General features: G+C 48.4%; 1 pseudogene; it reads left to right on the top strand.

Moving 5' to 3' along the window:
* The first annotated feature begins 5,489 nt into the window (after positions 1 to 5,489).
* LOC119299730 overlaps positions 5,490 to 19,079 on the top strand; it is a 34,345-nt pseudogene continuing 20,755 nt past the window's right edge.

The following is a 19,079-nucleotide window of genomic DNA, read 5'->3' as shown; positions in this document are numbered from 1 at the left end:
TGAGACTATCTTCTCCCTTTTTGTCTTCTCCACAACCACCACTCTATTCCACCTATAGTGCTATATCCATGGCTCGCGCTCATGTATTGCGTGAAGATTGAAAAAGTTTTGAGAATGTCAAAAGTATGAAACAATTGCTTGGCTTGTCATCGGGGTTGTGCATGATTTAAATACTTTGTGTGGTGAAGATGGAGCATAGCCACACTATAAGATTTTGTAGGGATAACTTTCTTTAGCCATGTTATTTTGAGAAGACATAATTGCTTAGTTAGTATGCTTGAAGTATTATTATTTTTATGTCAATATGAACTTTTGTCTTGAATCTTTCGGATTTGAATATTCATACAACAATTAAGAAGAATTACATTAAAATTATGCCAAGTCGCACTCCGCATTAAATATTCTGTTTTTATGATTTACCTACTCGAGAACGAGCAGGAATTAAGCTTGGGGATGCTTGATACGTCTCCAACGTATCTATAATTTTTGATTGCTCCATGCTATATTACCTACTATTTTGGACATTATTGGGCTTTATTATCCACTTTTATATTATTTTTGGGACTAACCTATTAACCGGAGGCACAACCCATAATTGCTGTTTTTTCCTATTTTAGGGTTTCGAAGAAAAGGAATATCAAACGGAATGAAACCTTCGAGAACGTGATTTTCTCAACGAACAAGACCCAGGAGACTTGGACCCTATGTCAAGACACAAAAGAGGAGGCCACGAGGTAGGGGGCGCGCCTACCTCCCCCAGGCGCGCCCTCCACACTCGTGGGCCCCATGTTGCTCCACCGATGTACTCCTTCCTCCTATATATACCTACGTACCCCCAAACGATCAGATACGGAGCCAAAACCCTAATTCCACCGCCGCAACTTTCTGTATCCATGAGATCCCATCTTGGGGCCTATTCCGGAGCTCCGCCGGAGGGGGCATCGATCACGGAGGGCTTTTACATCAACACCATAGCCTCTCCGATGAAGTGTGAGTAGTTTACTTCAGACCTACGGGTCCATAGTTAGTAGCTAGATGGCTTCTTCCCTCTTTTTGGATCTCAATACAAAGTTCTCCCCCTCTCTTGTGGAGATCTATTCGATGTAATCTTCTTTTTGCGTTGTGTTTGTTGAGAACGATGAATTGTGGGTTTATGATCAAGTCTATCTATAAGTAATATTTCAATCTTCTCTGAATTCTTTTATGTATGATTGGTTATCTTTGCAAGTCTCTTCGAATTATCAGTTTGGTTTGGCCTACTAGATTGATCTTTCCTGCAATGGCAGAAGTGCTTAGCTTTGGGTTGTGTCCTTTCCTAGAGACAGTAGGGGCAGCAAGGCACGTATTGTATTGTTGCCATCGAGGATAACAAGATGGTGTTTTCATCATATTGCATGAGTTTATCCCTCTACATCATGTCATCTTGCTTAAGGCGTTACTCTGTTTTCATTAACTTAATACTCTAGATGCATGCTGGATAGCGGTCGATGAGTGGAGTAATAGTAGATGCAGGCAGGAGTCGGTCTACTTGTCTCGGACGTGATGGCTATATACATGATCATACCTAGATATTCTCATAACTATGCTCAATTCTGTTAATTGCTCAACAGTAATTTGTTCACCCACCGTAGAATACTTATGCTCTCGAGAGAAGCCACTAGTGAAACCTATGGCCCCCGGGTCTATCTTCATCATATTAATCTACCAATACTTAGTTATTTCCTTTTTCTTTTACTTTGCATCTTTATCATAAAAATACCAAAAATATTATCTTATCATATCTATTAGATCTCACTCTCGTAAGTGGACGTATAGGGATTGACAACCCCTATTTGCGTTGGTTGCGAGGATTTATTTGTTTTGTGCAGGTACGAGGGACTCGCGTGTAGCCTCCTACTGGATTGATACCTTGGTTCTCAAAAACTGAGGGAAATACTTATGCTACTTTGCTGCATCATCCCTTCCTCTTTGGGGAAAACCACCAGGATTGGGTTGCTCGCTAAAGGAGCTTTTATTTCCTCCAGTCTGGCTGTTGCTGCTTCCATCCACTCGAAGTGGTCGGTACATCAGAGCAGGCGATAACGTGGCAATGATTTTTCTCCTAGTCTGGAGATAAAGCGGCTTAAGGCTGCCATGCATTCGGCTAGTTTTTGGACCTGTTTAAGGTCCTTGGTGTAGCCAATTGTGACAAAGTTCAGATTTTGGCCGGATTTGCCTCAATTCCTCTATTGGAAATGATGAAGCCCAGCAGTTTTCCGGTGGGAACGCCGAAAACACATTTTTCCGGATTGAGCTTGATGTCATATGTCCGGAGATTGTCGAATGTGAGACGCAAGTCGTCTATTAACGACTCGGCGTGCTTAGTCTTGATGACGACGTCATCCTCATATGCTTCAACTGTCTTGCCGATTTGTTTTTCCAGGCATGTTTGAATCATGCATTGGCAGGTGGCACCCACGTTTTTAAGCCCAGAGGGCATAGTGTTGAAGCAGAAAGGTCCGTATGGGGTGATGAATGCCGTTGCGGCTTGATCGGACTCCTTCATTTTGATTTGATGGTATCCGGAGTATGCATCGAGGAAACACAGTGAGTCGTGTCCTGCAGTTGCATCCATAATCTGATCGATGTGGGGGAGGGGAAGGGATCCTTAGGGCAAGCCTTATTGAGGTCTTTGAAATCGACGCACAAGCGCCAGGATTTATCCTTCTTTGGCACCATCACCAGGTTTGCTAGACAGTCCGGGTGTTTTATTTCTCTGATGAATCCAGCCTTGATTAACTTGGCTAACTCCTCCCCCATGGCTTGTCGTTTAGGTTCGGAAAAGCGTCGCAGTGTTTGCTTGACCGGCTTATATCCCTTCAATATATTGAGGCTGTGTTCGGCCAGCCTGCGTGGGATTCCTAGCATATCAAAAGGGTGCCAGGCAAATATGTCCCAATTCTCGCGCAGGAATGTTCGCGCTGCGGCGTCAACTGTTGGGGTCCAGCTGTGCCCCAATGGAAGCTGTCTTCTTGGGGTCCGTCCGGTGGACTTGAAATTTGGCTATTTCATCTGCTGGTTTGAAGGAGGTGGATTTGGGACGCTTATCAAGGATTACGTCGTCCCTATCCACCGTAGAGCGTAGATCGGTTAACTCTTCGGTCGCGAGGGCCTCAGACAGTGCCTCGAGGGCCAGGGATGCTGTTTTTTTTCGGCGCGGAGGGCTATGTACGGATCACTAGCAAGAGTGATAATACCATTGGGCCCGGGCATCTTGAGCTTCATATACCCATAATGAGGTATAGCTTGAAAGCGTGTGAATGTGTCTCGCCCCAACAGGGCTTCATATCCATTGTTGAAAGGGGCCACTTGGAAGGTTATCTCTTCGGACCGATAGTTCTCCGACATGCCGAATACCACATCGAGCATGATTTTTCCCGCGCATTGCGCCTCCCGACTGGGGATGATTCCTTGGAAGGTCGTGCTACTTTGCCCGATGCGGCTCCTGTCTATTTCCATTTTGTTGAGTGTGTCCTCGTAGATGAGGTTTAGTCCGCTACCGCCGTCCATGATCTCTTTGGTGAGCTGAAAACCGTCCACAATTGGATTGAGGACCAAGGCGGCTGGTGCCCAGACTGTCCGGAATTTTGGTTCGTTAGTAGCATTGAAAGTTATGGCCGTGTCGTTCCAGTGGTTTATTGCTACGACTTGGTAGACTTTGGGGAGGTCGCGGAAGGCCCTTTTGCGCCGATTGTTTGAAGCAAAAGTCTCGAAGACCGTAGTACGCTGAGGTCGTTATCTTCCCGGGGTGTTGCTCTGAGATTCTTTTGGTGAGGATATCCTCGCCGCTCTTGGCCACTTGCCGGAGTATCCAACATGGTCTAAGGCTATGGGTTGGTATGGTATCCGGTGTTGTGTGTATTTTGCATGGCCTATCGAGCCATCCCTCCAGAACGGTTTCGTGCACCGTGATGGGCTTAGATTTCTTTACTATTGGGTCGGGCGCCCTGCGAAGGTGCATCCTTTTTGCCCGGAAGAGGGGTTGAGTGGAAACCGGTGGTTTCCAGCGAGCTGCCTGAGTTTTCCAGGCGCTTTCCATTGCACAGTACTTCTGTACTATGGTTGCCAAGTCAGCGAAGTGTAATACGCGACGGTGGTTGATGGCGCTGAGGATTCCTTCGTCCGTGCAATTATTCCAGAATACTGCGATCACGTCTTCGTCGCGACAATCTTTAATCTTGTCTTTGACAAGGAGGAATCTGGCCCAAAAGTGATGGACTGTTTCCTAAGACTGTTGATGTATGTACATGAGATCACACATATCTGGGTGGGCGGGTGGCTTTAAATCTGAACCCTGGCCCAATTTGGGATTCGAAGTTTGAGAAACTTCCGAGCTTACTAGTTCGGGCTACGGGATATCAACTGATTTTTCAGGTCCACCGTCCGATTCTAGGTTCGTAGAACAGGGCGTGTCGTTCCACGGACGGGTATCCGACTCTTTGAGTTCAGAAATCCGAACATAGTTCGTCCTCAATATAGAGGAAGAGTTGTTGATTTGCTCCTCTACTGCCGCTATCTGATGGGTGGTCGGCCGAGATTTGATTTCTCTCTGATCGGGTTTAAGCCCAATCCGATCGTAGTCTGTAGCGACCCCCAAGGCGGCGATGCGATCCAGGAGTTCGTTTAAAGATAACAACTCCGTCGGATCCATCCATTTGGAGTATTTGGAGTCAACACGGAGGCAATTTTTGATGACCCGAGAAGTCATCGTCGGCTTAACGACCGGGCGGGCGGTCATGGTAAAGCCGCCCAGCCGGAGGGTTTGGCCTGAAGCCAAGGCTCCTCCGGAGGTGATACTGTCCTTGATAACAAGGCGAGCCATCGATCTTGTCTTCGACGTCACAGAGGAACTCTCAATGAAAGCACCAATGTCGGTGTCAAAACCAGCAGATCTCGGGTAGGGGGTTCCGAACTGTGCGTCTAATGTTGATGGTAACAAGAGGCAGGGGACATGATGTTTTACCCAGGTTTGGGCCCTCTTGATGGAGGTAATACCCTATGTCCTGCTTGATTGATATTGATGAGGATGAAGATTACAAGAGTTGATCTACCACGAGATCGTTGTAGCTAAACCCTAGAAGTTTAGCCTGTACGATTATGATTGTCCCTATGGACTAAACCGTCCGGTTTATATAGACACCGGAGGGGCCTAGGGTTATACAAAGTCGGTTACTGAGAAAGGAAATAATTCATCCGGACGCCTAGCTTGCCTTCCACGCAGTGGAGAGTCCCAACCGGACACGGGAAGAATTCTTCTATCTTGTATCTTCATGGCACAATAGTCTGGCCCATGCCACACAGGCCGGACGCCCGAGGACCCCTTAATCCAGGACTCTCTTAGGCCCACCGAGCCCATACCCAGCAGCTACTTCGAGCTCGTGAAGCGGCTAGCCAGTGCCTGCCCCCGGCTGGATGCCATAAAGCGGTCGGTCTGTATCGAAGGTGCCCAGATGGCCTTCGCCCGTGTCAAGGTACAGTGGGCAAAGATAAACGCCGTCAAGCTGGCAACCGAGGGACTGCCCGCAGGCAAGGAGCACCGCACGCTGGAGCGGTATTTTGATGAAGTCTTTGAAGGTTCCCGCATTGTAGAGGGCCAATGTTTGAAGGACATTATTTTTGAATGAATGTATCCATGCTGCCCGAACTTTGTATTCTGAAACAAGACTTATGTATAATATTTTGCTTGTTTTACCTTTAATTCTTCTCCTCCTATGCGGTTGTTTACAATATCTAAGAGTTAGCCAGTCGTCGGCTTCAGCCCCCACGTAGGTAGTACGGGGGTGTTCGGAATGGCACATAGACACACTTGACCCAACCAGCGTGGTCCTTGAAGGAGGTGTTAGTGCAGGAAACCAGGCAATCAGACTATGTGACTTTATTTCTCTCACTTAGCCATAGGAGTTTGACAATGAGGTTATAGGCACAGCCCCTGGTATTGTTCGATTATCCGAGCTTGGGTGCTATAGACGCCTGATCGGGTGGAGACCGGTCCTTCGCATAGTGTGGAAAAATTTGCAAGAGATTTATACTTAGTCACCGAATAGCTGACCAGCTCTCACCGCATCATGAAGTCAGTTTTCGGCTTTCTCTACTGAGGTGTTTATCCGGATTAACCAGAAACACAATCGCAATAGTTCTCCCTTTACTACCCTAGCCGAACGAGCGGAACATAAGGCAGTAAACACAGGAGCCGGGCAACCCAACTATTGACCAAAGACATGATTCGGAGCCGTTGCATATATATTGCTATATTCGGGATGTCGAATTCTACTAAAAAGGTGTTCGGACTTTTATTTTAAGAGATGTACATGGCTGGAGCCCCTAGCAATTTAAGTCGTACTGAGGTGTACATGAAAATCAGACGAAAAAGAGGGAGTACATATTAGTAGATAAGACAGTACCGAATAGGTTGGGCGAAAAAACTGTTTTCATTATAGTCTGATTGATACGTCAAAACATATTTGTACAACTAATGCGATAAGCATTGAGGATATTTCACATGCCCGGCACAAGGGAAAGTTGTGAGGTTCGGAGAAAGGAAGATGCGATCTTTAAAGATCCTTTAGATATTCTACCGCAGTGTTGCGCCGCTTTGCTCCTTGGTGTGTGATCCTTCAAGAGGATCAATGATCGGGTTTTCATAAAGGGACTAGAAAAGGTGCCCTTGGTATCATCAAAAGATGACGTGGTTTGTATGAGACCTGCAAAAATAAAAATAAGGAAAAAATAATAAGAGGGTCCACATAGGGTCAAGCCGTATTGTGGATTTTATCTTTAATATGCCTCCATCTTTGCACATGGTATCTTTAGTGCGTAGTTATGTACGCGTGGTACACATGCCACAATTCAGTTGGGGCTAGGATGGAGGCCGAACTGCTAATCGAGCTCCGGACGAGCTGGACTATCGCTCTGCAGGCTAGTCCGGACGCGTTTAACAATGTCTAGGGGCTTAACTGCCAATGTAGTATTTGGCGTAATCAGGCCGCCCTGGACTTCCGCTGCAAGTGCCGCGGTGTGCTCCTCAGTACAGAGGGAGCGCTCCATGTTTCCATTGACTGTTATAACACCATGTTGTCCGGGCATCTTCAGTTTGAGGTATGCATAATGCGGGATCGCATTGAAGCGAGAGAACGTGGTTCGTCCAAGCAGTGCATGATAGCCACTGCGGAAGGGGATGATGTCCAAGATCAAGTCTTCGCTTCGGAAGTTGTCTGGCGAGCCGAAGACGACTTCCAATGTGATTGAGCCCGTGCAGCGGGCCTCTACACCAGGAATTACTCCTTTAAAGGTAGTTTTGGTGGGTTTGATTCTTGACGGGTCGATACCCATTTTGCGCACCATGTCCTGATAGAGTAGGTTAAGGCTGCTGCCGCCATCCATGAGAACTCGCGTGAGGTGGAATCCATCGATAATTGGGTTGAGGACCAATGCGGCCGAACCTCCGTGACGGATACTAGTCGGATGGTCTCTGCAATCGAAAGTGATCGGGCAGGCTCACCATGGGTTGAATTTTGGGGCGACTGGCTCTACCGCATAGACGTCCCTTAGAGCGCGCTTGTGCTCCCTCTTGGGGATGTGAGTAGCATATATCATATTCACCGTCTTGACTTCGGGGGGAAATTTCTTATGTCCCCCTGTATTCGGTGGGTGAGGCTCCTCGTCGTCGTCCTTGCTGGGCGGCCCCTTCTCCTTATGTTCGGTGTTCAGCTTACTGGCCTATTTGACCCAACAACTTCTTTTGGTATGGTTGGCAGGCTTGTCGGGGGTGCCATGGATCTGGCAAGGTCGATCGAGTATTCGGTCCAGGCTAGATGAACCATCTTTATTCTTTCTGAATGGCCTCTTCCGTTGACTGGATTTAGAGCCGCTGAATCCGGCGTTGACCGCCGTGTCTTCGGTATTATCATTGGTACTTCGATGCTTGTGTTTGTTGCATAGGGGCCCACCTGTCAGGACCCCGACTCAAGACCACATCGATCTAGCATGTAACACCTCATATCGCTTTGCGGCCTCACGCACGGTATCCCCACGGGTGTCGCCTTACCTTTGCCCGGGACCATTTGCGCATTTTGGCACACGTATATGATGGTGTCGCTAGCATCCATATGATAAAGAGCCCGGGCTGACATGGCTAGTCGTAAACCCAAAGTGGCACTAACTTACAGGGACAGGCATCCATGACCCAGCATCGAACGTGTCGGTCATAAACGAGTGAATCCAGGCTGTAGCATTGGGATAACAGGACTCCGGCGAACCGGGCTGTAGCGGGCTAGCAGGACTCCGGTATTCATCGCGTGACATTTCCCCGAAGGGACAGACACATGATCGAAGAAGGACACATGCCGGCCTGCCTAAGTGTTCCGGAGCAGTAGCAAGCTACCAGGGCTCAGTGGAAGCACTAGGAGACATTTCCCGGTAAGAGAGGCTACTAAGAATAAACAACTAGATAGTCAGATCCCACACATAGCAATACACATTACACGTACGCATAACATGCAAGTATGTGCTGTACAACATGGCATCACAGCATAACTCAACAACTCATATAGATAAAGGCTCGGAAGAGCCGTCACAGCATTATTACAAACAGGGGTCACATGACCCAACAGTCAGAGCAATCAAGCAACAAGCGGAAGCATTACATGTCTGAGTACAGACATCTACAAATGAAAAAGGCTGAAGAGCCTGACTATCTACACCATCCGATCAAGAACGTAGCTGAGGTACTAGCTACTAGTCGAAGTCCATGAGAACCCTAGTAAGACCGAAGTCTCCGCTGCAAAAACATAAATAAAGCAACATGAGTACAAAGGTACTCAGCAAGACTTACATCAGATCCTATCATACATGCATCTGTATCAAGAGGTAATGTGGGGTTTAGTTGCAGCAAGCCAGCTTTGACTCTGTGGCTATCCTGTTCTACGACTACCAGAAACTCTTGAGGTGAAACAACGAACACGAGTCCACTAATCACCATACAATACACTACTATGGATTCATCCCCGTCTCCCTACGAGAAGGCCATCCATAGCACTCACACTTGTCTTGAGCATTTTATAGTATCCACTTCAAGTTGTCTATGTACCATGTAAGCATCCAAGAAGTCCATAACCGCGGACCCGGCTATTCGAATAGATCATGTTAACCCTGCAGGGGTGTACTTCTTCACACACGCTCTCGCCACTTACCGCCATGTACACGTCATGTATCTCGGCAACCTTCAAGCGGAAGCCTGGCGAGGGTGTCGGCCACGACCTGACTAACCACACAAGACTCTAGTCCAGGTTTATCGCCTATTCGGGTTTCATCCGCAAGGAGATCCGGCCGGGGTGTCGCTCACGGCCCCAAACGATGTGAGCAGGGTTCCCGAGCCCACCATCCGGGTGCCACTCGGTACACCAGGCCACGTGTGCCTAGTCTGTCCCAAGCCCACCCTGCCGGGTGCCACTTGGTAGAAAAATAGCACTACCTACAAACACCAGAAACTAGTTGCGACTCCTGGACAGAGATCAAGTTGGTTAATAAGTCGAGAGGGCTTGGAGCGCCCGGAGCCCAATGTGTGGTAGTATCGAGTCATTGGACAACATACACAGAACTCAGGGCTTAAGGACGGTTCCAGTGAGACAACCCACCATGTACTCCTACATGGCCTCTCACCGCTACCTTTACCAAATCGTGTTCACACACTTCACTCTCAGCATCAGAACATATCGTAACACTCCAATTCATTCCCAATGAACCAGACCTGACACAACTCTAAGCAATAGCAGGCATAGCATGGTAGGAACACATCAGTGGCTTCAATCAACTCCTACACATGCTAGTGGGTTTCAACTATTTACTGTGGCAATGACAGGTCATGCAGAGGAATGGGTTCAACTACCGCAGCACAAAGTAGCAGATGAATCGTTGTTGTCCTAATGCAATAACTGAGAGCAGGAGCGAGAGAGTAGGGTTTTATCGAAATGAACAAGGGGGTTTGCTTGCCTGGTAAAACAACAAGGGAGGCACTGCTTCACAGACAGGTACTCTGGAACGTCTCCGGAGCAGGACCTATCGAGAAGGAACGGTGCCGGCAATCAATACACAATCATATGCAACAATATGATGCATGAACATGGCATGTAGATGTGATGCTGTTGAGCTAATGCATCTAGTAAACATTTGGTTTGAAGTCCATTTGAACCAAAGGTTCAAATGCATTTCTAAATTAAGTCTCTTATATATGCCCTAATGTGTTTTCCCATATTCAGCATGTATAAGTTGGTTTTTCATGCATGAAACTAGTACAGATGGAAAGGTTGCATTTTTCTGATAATTTTTCATATATAAATTATTTCAATCTGAGCTACGGTTGAATTTCTATGAATTTTTGAAGTTTAAATCATTTTCTGGATTTTCTGAATTATTTTAATTCCGGAAAATATATAATTGCGTCAGCATGACGTCATCACTACATCAGCGGTCAACGCAGCTGTCCAAGTCAAATCTGACGTGTGGGACCCACACGTCAGTGACAGGGGGGGTTAACAGGGGTTAATTAGTTTAATTAAAAGGTTAGGGGGGGGTCGGGCCCACTGGTCAGCGACCCTGGGGGTCAAACCCGGTCAACTCGCCGGCGTTTAGCCGCCGGCGAGGCCGAGCGCGGCGGAGGGGCTCGGGATCGCCGTTCTGGCGACCATTCGAGCGACGGAGACCACCCACGCGAAGCCCGCGCTCACGCGCATCCAGTGGAACACGCGGAAGGCTGCGGGGGCGGCGGAGCTCGCCGGAGCAGAGCTCAGGGCGGCGGCCGGAGTTCGGGCGCGAGCGGGATCGGGTTGCGGGGCACGGGGAGGCCACCTGAGGGGCCCGGCGGCACCCTCGTGGCACCAGGAGCGTGAAGGGAGGCTTGGTTTGGGCGGAGGCGGGCCGAGACGGCGGCGGCGACATGGACGGCGGCGAGAGGCTTCGGCCATGGTGGGGAACGGTGCTACGGCGTGGATACGGGGGGGAGAAGAAAGGGGAACGGCTGCGGAGCTCACCGCGATCACGCAGAGCAGCACAGCGGGGTCGGGGAAGACCTGGTGACGGCGAATCGACGTCGGCGGACGGTGGAGCCCGAGGAGGAAGACGGTGGCGATGGCGGCTACATAGGGCGTCCGGAGGTTCGTGGCTCGACGAGGAGGTGGAGGGGGTTGTGGCGGAGCTCGGAAGCATGTCAGGGAGGCGAGGGGAGGCCGGTGGCCATGGCAACGGCGAGCGATGGCGGCGGCTGCGCTCGGGTGCGCTCGGGGAAGAGAGAACCAGGGAGGAGGGAGAGCGAGAGGGAGGGGAAAAGGACCGGGGCGGCTGCGTGGCGACGTTCCGGACGTCCAGGCGTCGAGGGGGAGGACAGGCAGGCAGGTGCCGTGGCGGCACGACGGTGCGCACGCGCCGGCCACACGCCCCTGGCCTCCTGGCGCGAGGAGGGGGACGACTGGCGTCGGCCAGTCAGCTGGGCCGAGCTGCTGGGCCGATCGGGTAAGTGGCCCAGGTAAGTCTCTCTCCCCTTTTCTGTTTTCTTTTCTAATTTTCTGACATTTGTTTGATTTAATAAATATATTAAATCATTTAATTTCCTTATGCCAATTTTTGCAGGAGCTAGATATATTATTCCAGAGCTCTTTATAAATGGCATAATTTTTGGACATATATTTCAAATATATAACAATATATATCCAAAGCAAATAATTATCGAATTAATCCAAATGGCCAAAATAGTTATCCATGAGCTCCTAAAAATATTGTTTTGATTTTTATCTCTGTCCAATATTTTCAGAGGGCAACATGAGCATTTTCTTGGACCCTTTTGGAGAAATTTTTATTTGGGTCATTTTCAAAAAATGATTCTGAGGGTTCCACCAATCCTCATTTCAAATTTAAATGAAATTTAAATATGATGCACAAATAGCTAGCTAGTCTAAGTCATACCAGACTAGGGATGTGACAACTCGCCCCCACTTGACAGAATCTCGTCTCGAGATTCAGGGGTCGACGGAAAGAAAGCGGGGTACTCCAGTCGAAGACGATCTTCTCGCTCCCAAGTAGCTTCTCTCTCGGAATGATGAGACCACTGAACTTTGAGAAACTTGACGTTCTGACGTCGAGTGACACGCTCTGCTTGATCAAGAATGCGAACCGGGTACTCTCGGTATGTGAGGTTATCTTGGAGATCGAGCGTTTCGTGGTCCACTCCACGGATAGGATCCGAGAAGCAACGCCTGAGTTGAGAGACGTGGAAGACATCATGAACTCGAGAAAGATGTGGGGGTAGTTCCAACTGGTAGGCAACCTCTCCTCGTTTAGCGAGAATGCGAAAAGGACCAATGTAACGAGGAGCCAACTTGCCCTTGATACCGAAACGATGGGTACCCTTCAAAGGAGTAACCCGAAGGTAAGCTTGGTCGCCAATCTCATAAGTCATATCCTTATGATGACGATCGTACTGACTTTTCTGACGAGACTGGGCTGTTTTAAAATTCTCACGAATGATGCGAACTTGCTCTTCTGCCTCCTGGATCATATCCGGTCCAAAGAATTGTCTTTCACCGGTTTCTGACCAGTTCAAAGGTGTTCGACATCTTCGTCCATAGAGAACCTCAAAAGGAGCTTTCTTGAGGCTGGATTGGTAGCTATTGTTATAAGCAAACTCGGCGAAAGGAAGACATTTCTCCCAATCCATACCGAATGAGATAACGCAAGCTCTGAGCATGTCTTCGAGAATTTGATTGACCCGTTCCACCTGACCACTCGACTGAGGGTGGAAAGCGGTATTGAAAGAAAGATGGGTTCCCATGGCAGTTTGGAAGCTCTCCCAGAAGTGAGAAGTGAAAAGACTGCCACGGTCTGAATTGATCTCTAGTGGAACACCATGAAGTGACACTATTCGAGAAATATATAAGTCAGCAAGCTGACTAGCAGTGATATTTTCTCGAACAGGGAGGAAGTGAGCCACTTTGGAGAGACGATCAATGACTACGAAGATAGCATTATTCCCTCTCTTGGTCCTGGGAAAGCCGGTGATGAAGTCCATACCAACTTTATCCCATTTCCATTCAGGAATAGCTAAAGGCTGAAGGGTGCCAGCAGGCCTTTGATGCTCTGCCTTAACGCGACGACAAACGTCACAGTTAGCAATAAACTGAGCGATTTCTCTCTTCATCCTAGTCCACCAGAACCTCTGGCGTAGGTCCTGATACATCTTAGTACTACCGGGATGAATCGTGAGAGGAGATTCATGCGCCTCCTTAAGAATCAATTGTCGCAGATGTTGATTCTTGGGAACCACCAAGCGATTCTCAAAGAAAACAACACCACGATCATCCATAAAGAAACATCCACCAACTCCCTTCTTAATGTTTCTCTTGATCCGGGAAATTCCTGTGTCTTGCTTTTGAGCAGCGATAATCCGATCCTCAAGATCAGGTTTCGCCACCAAGGTAGAAAGGAATCCGCGAGGAGCTATGTGAAGATTAAGCTTACAGAATTCCTCATGGAGAAGTGGTTGGCCTTGCTGCAACATGAGATTGTTGCAATAGGATTTACGGCTTAGCGCATCAGCCATGACATTGGCTTTGCCTGGGGTGTAGGTAATCCCTAGATCATAATCTGTGATCAACTCCAACCAACGTCTTTGCCTAAGGTTCAGATCCGGTTGGGTGAAGATATACTTGAGACTCTGGTGATCGGTGTAGATCTCGCAACGTTTACCAAGGAGGTAATGTCGCCAGGTCTTGAGTGCATAGACTACGGCTGCAAGCTCTAGATCATGTGTAGGATAATTCTCCTCATGTGGATGCAACTGTCGAGATGCATAGGCAATCACATGACGATCCTGCATAAGAATGCAACCTAGTCCCTGTCGCGAGGCGTCGCAGTAGATAATAAAGTCTTTAGTGAAATCCGGAGGCACAAGTATGGGAGCAGAGGTCAGGCGCCTTTTCAGTTCCTGAAAACTGTACTCACACTGTGGGGACCACTCAAACTTTTTATCTTTCTTGAGAAGTTCCGTGAGGGGTTTGGCTACTTTGGAGAAGTTTTCAACAAAGCAGCGACAATAGCTGGCTAGACCAAGGAAGCTCCTAACTTGTTTAGCGGTCTCAGGTGGAGTCCAATCGAGAACGGCTTGAACTCTCTCGGGATTGACAGCAATGCCCTTACCAGAGATTACGTGGCCTAGGTAGGTCACTTCTGGCAACCAAAATTCACACTTGGAGAACTTGGCATAAAGGCGGTGCTCTCTGAGTTTTTCTAAAACAAGTCTAAGATGTTCGGCATGCTCTTCCTCGTTCTTCGAGTAAATAAGAATATCATCGAGGTAAACCACGACGAACTTATCTAAGTACTCCATGAAGATCGAGTTCATCAAGCGGGAGAATGTGGCTGGGGCGTTGGTTAGGCCAAAGGACATGACGGTGTACTCGTACTGGCCATAACGAGTGACAAAAGCTGTCTTGGGAATGTCCCCATTTCTGATTTTGATTTGGTGGTATCCTAACCTCAAATCCATCTTGGAGAAGACTGAGGATCCAGCAAGCTGATCATACAGGTCGTTGATCCTGGGGAGCGGATACTTGTTCTTTATCGTGACCAAATTAACGGGACGATAATCTACAACCATCCGGTCCGTACCGTCTTTCTTCTTAACAAAGAGGACGGGGCAAGCCCAAGGAGAAGAACTAGGACGGATGAAACCCTTTTGCAAGGACTCATCGAGTTGTTTCTTAAGCTCGGCTAGTTCTAGGGGTGCCATCTTGTAAGGTCTCCGGGAGATTGGAGCTGTTCCTGGGATAAGATCTATGACGAACTCTACATCTCTGTCAGGTGGAACACCTGGCAGTTCCTCTGGAAAGACATCCGGAAAGTCACGGACTACCGGGATATCTTCAAGGTCTGGAAGAGGGCTGGCATTAAGAGAATAGAGCTGACGCTTTGCAACTCTAGTAGAGACGGTGACTAACTTGCCAGATGGGTGTGTAAGTTGAACAGATCTTGTGTAACAATCAATCTTGGCATGATGAGCTGTCATCCAGTCCATACCCAAGATGATGTTAATATCTGAAGACTTGAGGGCTACAAGTGATGCAAGGAATACAAGTCTGTCAACAAGGATTTCGTTACCATGGCTTACACTAAAGGTTTGCCATTTGGATCCAGGAGTTTGGATGACAAGCGGAGTTGGCATATCACAAAATGACATGTCGTGCGAACGAGCATAGCCTTTAGAAATGAAGGAGTGAGATGCCCTAGTATCAAATAGAACTGATGCTGGGTGACAATTGACAAGGAGTGTACCAAGAACGACATCTGGATCATCATGAGCGTCTTTAGCTGAGACGTGATGCACACATCCACGTTCAGTGGGGGCTGACTTAACACTGATCATCTTGCGTGATGGCTTAATACAGCCAACAGTCTTCTCGGGCTGGGGTGGAGCATAACTAGTCTGAGAGCAATCACGTGCATAGTGTCCTGGCTTCCCGCATGTGAAGCAAGTCCCCGAGGTTGGACGGGGACCCGCACTGACAAGCGGTCTACCAGTAGGCCTGGGTGGAACATACGACTGAGCTGGAGGAGGCACCACATGAGATGACCTCGGTGCATAACCGGAAGGAAGAGCGGAGTTTGGAACCCAAATCCGGCGTTTCTGGGAACTAGAACCGGAGGAAGATCCCAAATCACGGGTGTGCTTACGAGACTCCTCGTAAGTGAGTTGAGCTGTCTCTGCATTGATGGCCTTGTTCACAAGGGCTTGGAATGTATCACAATGATGCAGGTGGAGATCACGACGCAACTTGGGGTTGAGACCCTTCCGGAACCTAGCTTGCTTCTTGGCGTCCGTGGACACTTCTTCTGTGGCATAGCGGGCAAGGTTCTCGAACTCTCTGCTATAAGCATCAACAACCATCTTACTCTGGGTGAAACTACAGAACTCTTCTCTCTTGCGATCAATGAGGGCTTCAGGGATGTGATGCTCGCGAAAAGCCTCAACGAAATCCCTCCAGGTGGAAGTCTGGCCAGCTGGAAGCATAGCCTCATAGTTCTGCCACCAAAGACTAGCAGGACCTTCCAGGTGGTATGTGGCATAAGTGACCTTGTCATCTTCAGCTACGTTCGTGGAACGCAGCTTATGGGTGATGCTACGGAGCCAGTCATCTGCATCGAGTGGCTCAATGGAATGATGAAAGGTGGGTGGGTGCAAGCGGATGAAGTCATGAATGGTCACAGATCCTTTGAACTGATGTGCGGTGTTCTTCTCGATACGTGCCAACAAGCGGTTGGACTCACGCTTGTTCCTCTCCATCTCTAACATGAACTCTGTCAACGAAGGCTGGTCGGGAGGATCCTCATCCCTACCATCTCCGTGGTTCTGGTTACGAGCAACGGAACTTCGCTTGGCTGATGACATCCTGAGAAACGAATCAAGGACGGAATCAGCAACAACTATGGACTGTAGAATGTAGGACAAGGAATTAGTATCACTCGAGCTCCTAGGGAAAATCCGGCAGCATAACGGCAGTAAAATGCTCAGAATGAGACAACCTACTAGAAAAATGGGGTGGTAACATACTCATCAACACTACTCAAGGTTCTGAGATCATACCAACAGATTACACCGGAAATACTCAAAACTGGGGTATGACTCTGATCAACCAGTCCTATGGAACTACGGAGTAGTAACACGTGATCCTGATAGATGGAAGAGAAGCCTAGTTCCTTAACCCCGGAGAAAGATAGGAGGACTCAGATCAGAAGGTCATGAGGTATAAGGAGTAAAAAGAGCCTTACGTTCCAACCCACAATCAATTCCCATACATAACTAAAGAATTTCTAGACTCAACTTCGACCAGTAAGGCTTGGTAAACCTACAGGCAGTCAGGCTCTGATACCAAAGCTGTCAGGACCCCGACTCAAGACCACATCGATCTAGCATGTAACACCTCATATCGCTTTGCGGCCTCACACACGGTATCCCCACGGGTGTCGCCTTACCTTTGCCCGGGACCGTTTGCGCATTTTGGCACATGTATATGATGGTGTCGCTAGCATCCATATGATAAAGAGCCCGGGCTGACATGGCTAGTCGTAAACCCAAAGTGGCACTAACTTACAGGGACAGGCATCCATGACCCAGCATCGAACGTGTCGGTCATCAACAAGTGAATCCAGGCTGTAGCACTGGGCTAACAGGACTCCGGCGAACCGGGCTGTAGCGGGCTAGCAGGACTCCGGTATTCATCGCGTGACATTTCCCCGAAGGGACAGACACAGGATCGAAGAAGGACACATGTCGGCCTGCCTAAGTGTTCCGGAGCAGTAGCAAGCTACCAGGGCTCAGTGGAAGCACTAGGAGACATTTCCCGGTAAGAGAGGCTACTAAGAATAAACAACTAGATAGTCAGATCCCACACATAGCAATACACATTACACGTACGCATAACATGCAAGTATGTGCTGTACAACATGGCATCACAGCATAACTCAACAACTCATATAGATAAAGGCTCGGAAGAGCCGTCACAGCATTATTACAAACAGGGGTCACATGACCCAACAGTCAGAGCAATCAAGCAACAACGGAAGCATTACATGTCTGAGTATAGACATCTACAAATGAAAAAGGCTGAAGAGCCTGACTATCTACACCATCCGATCAAGAACGTAGCTGAGGTACTAGCTACTAGTCGAAGTCCATGAGAACCCTAGTAAGACCGAAGTCTCCGCTGCAAAAACATAAATAAAGCAACATGAGTACAAAGGTACTCAGCAAGACTTACATCAGATCCTATCATACATGCATCTGTATCAAGAGGTAATGTGGGGTTTAGTTGCAGCAAGCCAGCTTTGACTCTGTGGCTATCCTGTTCTACGACTACCAGAAACTCTTGAGGTGAAACAACGAACACGAGTCCACTAATCACCATACAATACACTACTATGGTTTGATCCCCGTCTCCCTACGAGAAGGCCATCCATAGCACTCACACTTGTCTTGAGCATTTTATAGTATCCACTTCAAGTTGTCTATGTACCATGTAAGCATCCAAGAAGTCCATAACCGCGGACCCGGCTATTCGAATAGATCATGTTAACCCTGCAGGGGTGTACTTCTTCACACACCCTCTCGCCACTTACCGCCATGTACACGTCATGTATCTCGGCAACCTTCAAGCGGAAGCCTGGCGAGGGTGTCGGCCACGACCTGACTAACCACACAAGACTCTAGTCCAGGTTTATCGCCTATTCGGGTTTCATCCGCAAGGAGATCCGGCCGGGGTGTCGCTCACAGCCCCAAACGATGTGAGCAGGGTTCCCGAGCCCACCATCCGGGTGCCACTCGGTACACCAGGCCACGTGTGCCTAGTCTGTCCCAAGCCCACCCTGCCGGGTGCCACTTGGTAGAAAAATAGCACTACCTACAAACACCAGAAACTAGTTGCGACTCCTGGATAGAGATCAAGTTGGTTAATAAGTCGAGAGGGCTTGGAGCGCCCGGAGCCCAATGTGTGGTAGTATCGAGTCATTGGACAACATACACAGAACTCAGGGCTTAAGGACGGTTCCAGTGAGACAACCCACCATGTACTCCTACATGGCCTCTCACCGCTACCTTTACCAAATCGTGTTCACACACTTCACTCTCAGCATCAGAACATATCGTAACACTCCAATTCATTCCCAATGAACCAGACCTGACACAACTCTAAGCAATAGCAGGCATAGCATGGTAGGAACACATCAGTGGCTTCAATCAACTCCTACACATGCTAGTGGGTTTCAACTATTTACTGTGGCAATGACAGGTCATGCAGAGGAATGGGTTCAACTACCGCAGCACAAAGTAGCAGATGAATCGTTGTTGTCCTAATGCAATAACTGAGAGCAGGAGCGAGAGAGTAGGGTTTTATCGAAATGAACAAGGGGGTTTGCTTGCCTGGTAAAACAACAAGGGAGGCACTGCTTCACAGACAGGTACTCTGGAACGTCTCCGGAGCAGGACCTATCGAGAAGGAACGGTG

This window comes from Triticum dicoccoides, chromosome 5A, assembly GCF_002162155.2.
Source record: "Triticum dicoccoides isolate Atlit2015 ecotype Zavitan chromosome 5A, WEW_v2.0, whole genome shotgun sequence".
NCBI classification, from domain to species: domain Eukaryota; kingdom Viridiplantae; phylum Streptophyta; class Magnoliopsida; order Poales; family Poaceae; genus Triticum; species Triticum dicoccoides.
This window is presented reverse-complemented; position numbering and strand designations above follow the sequence as displayed.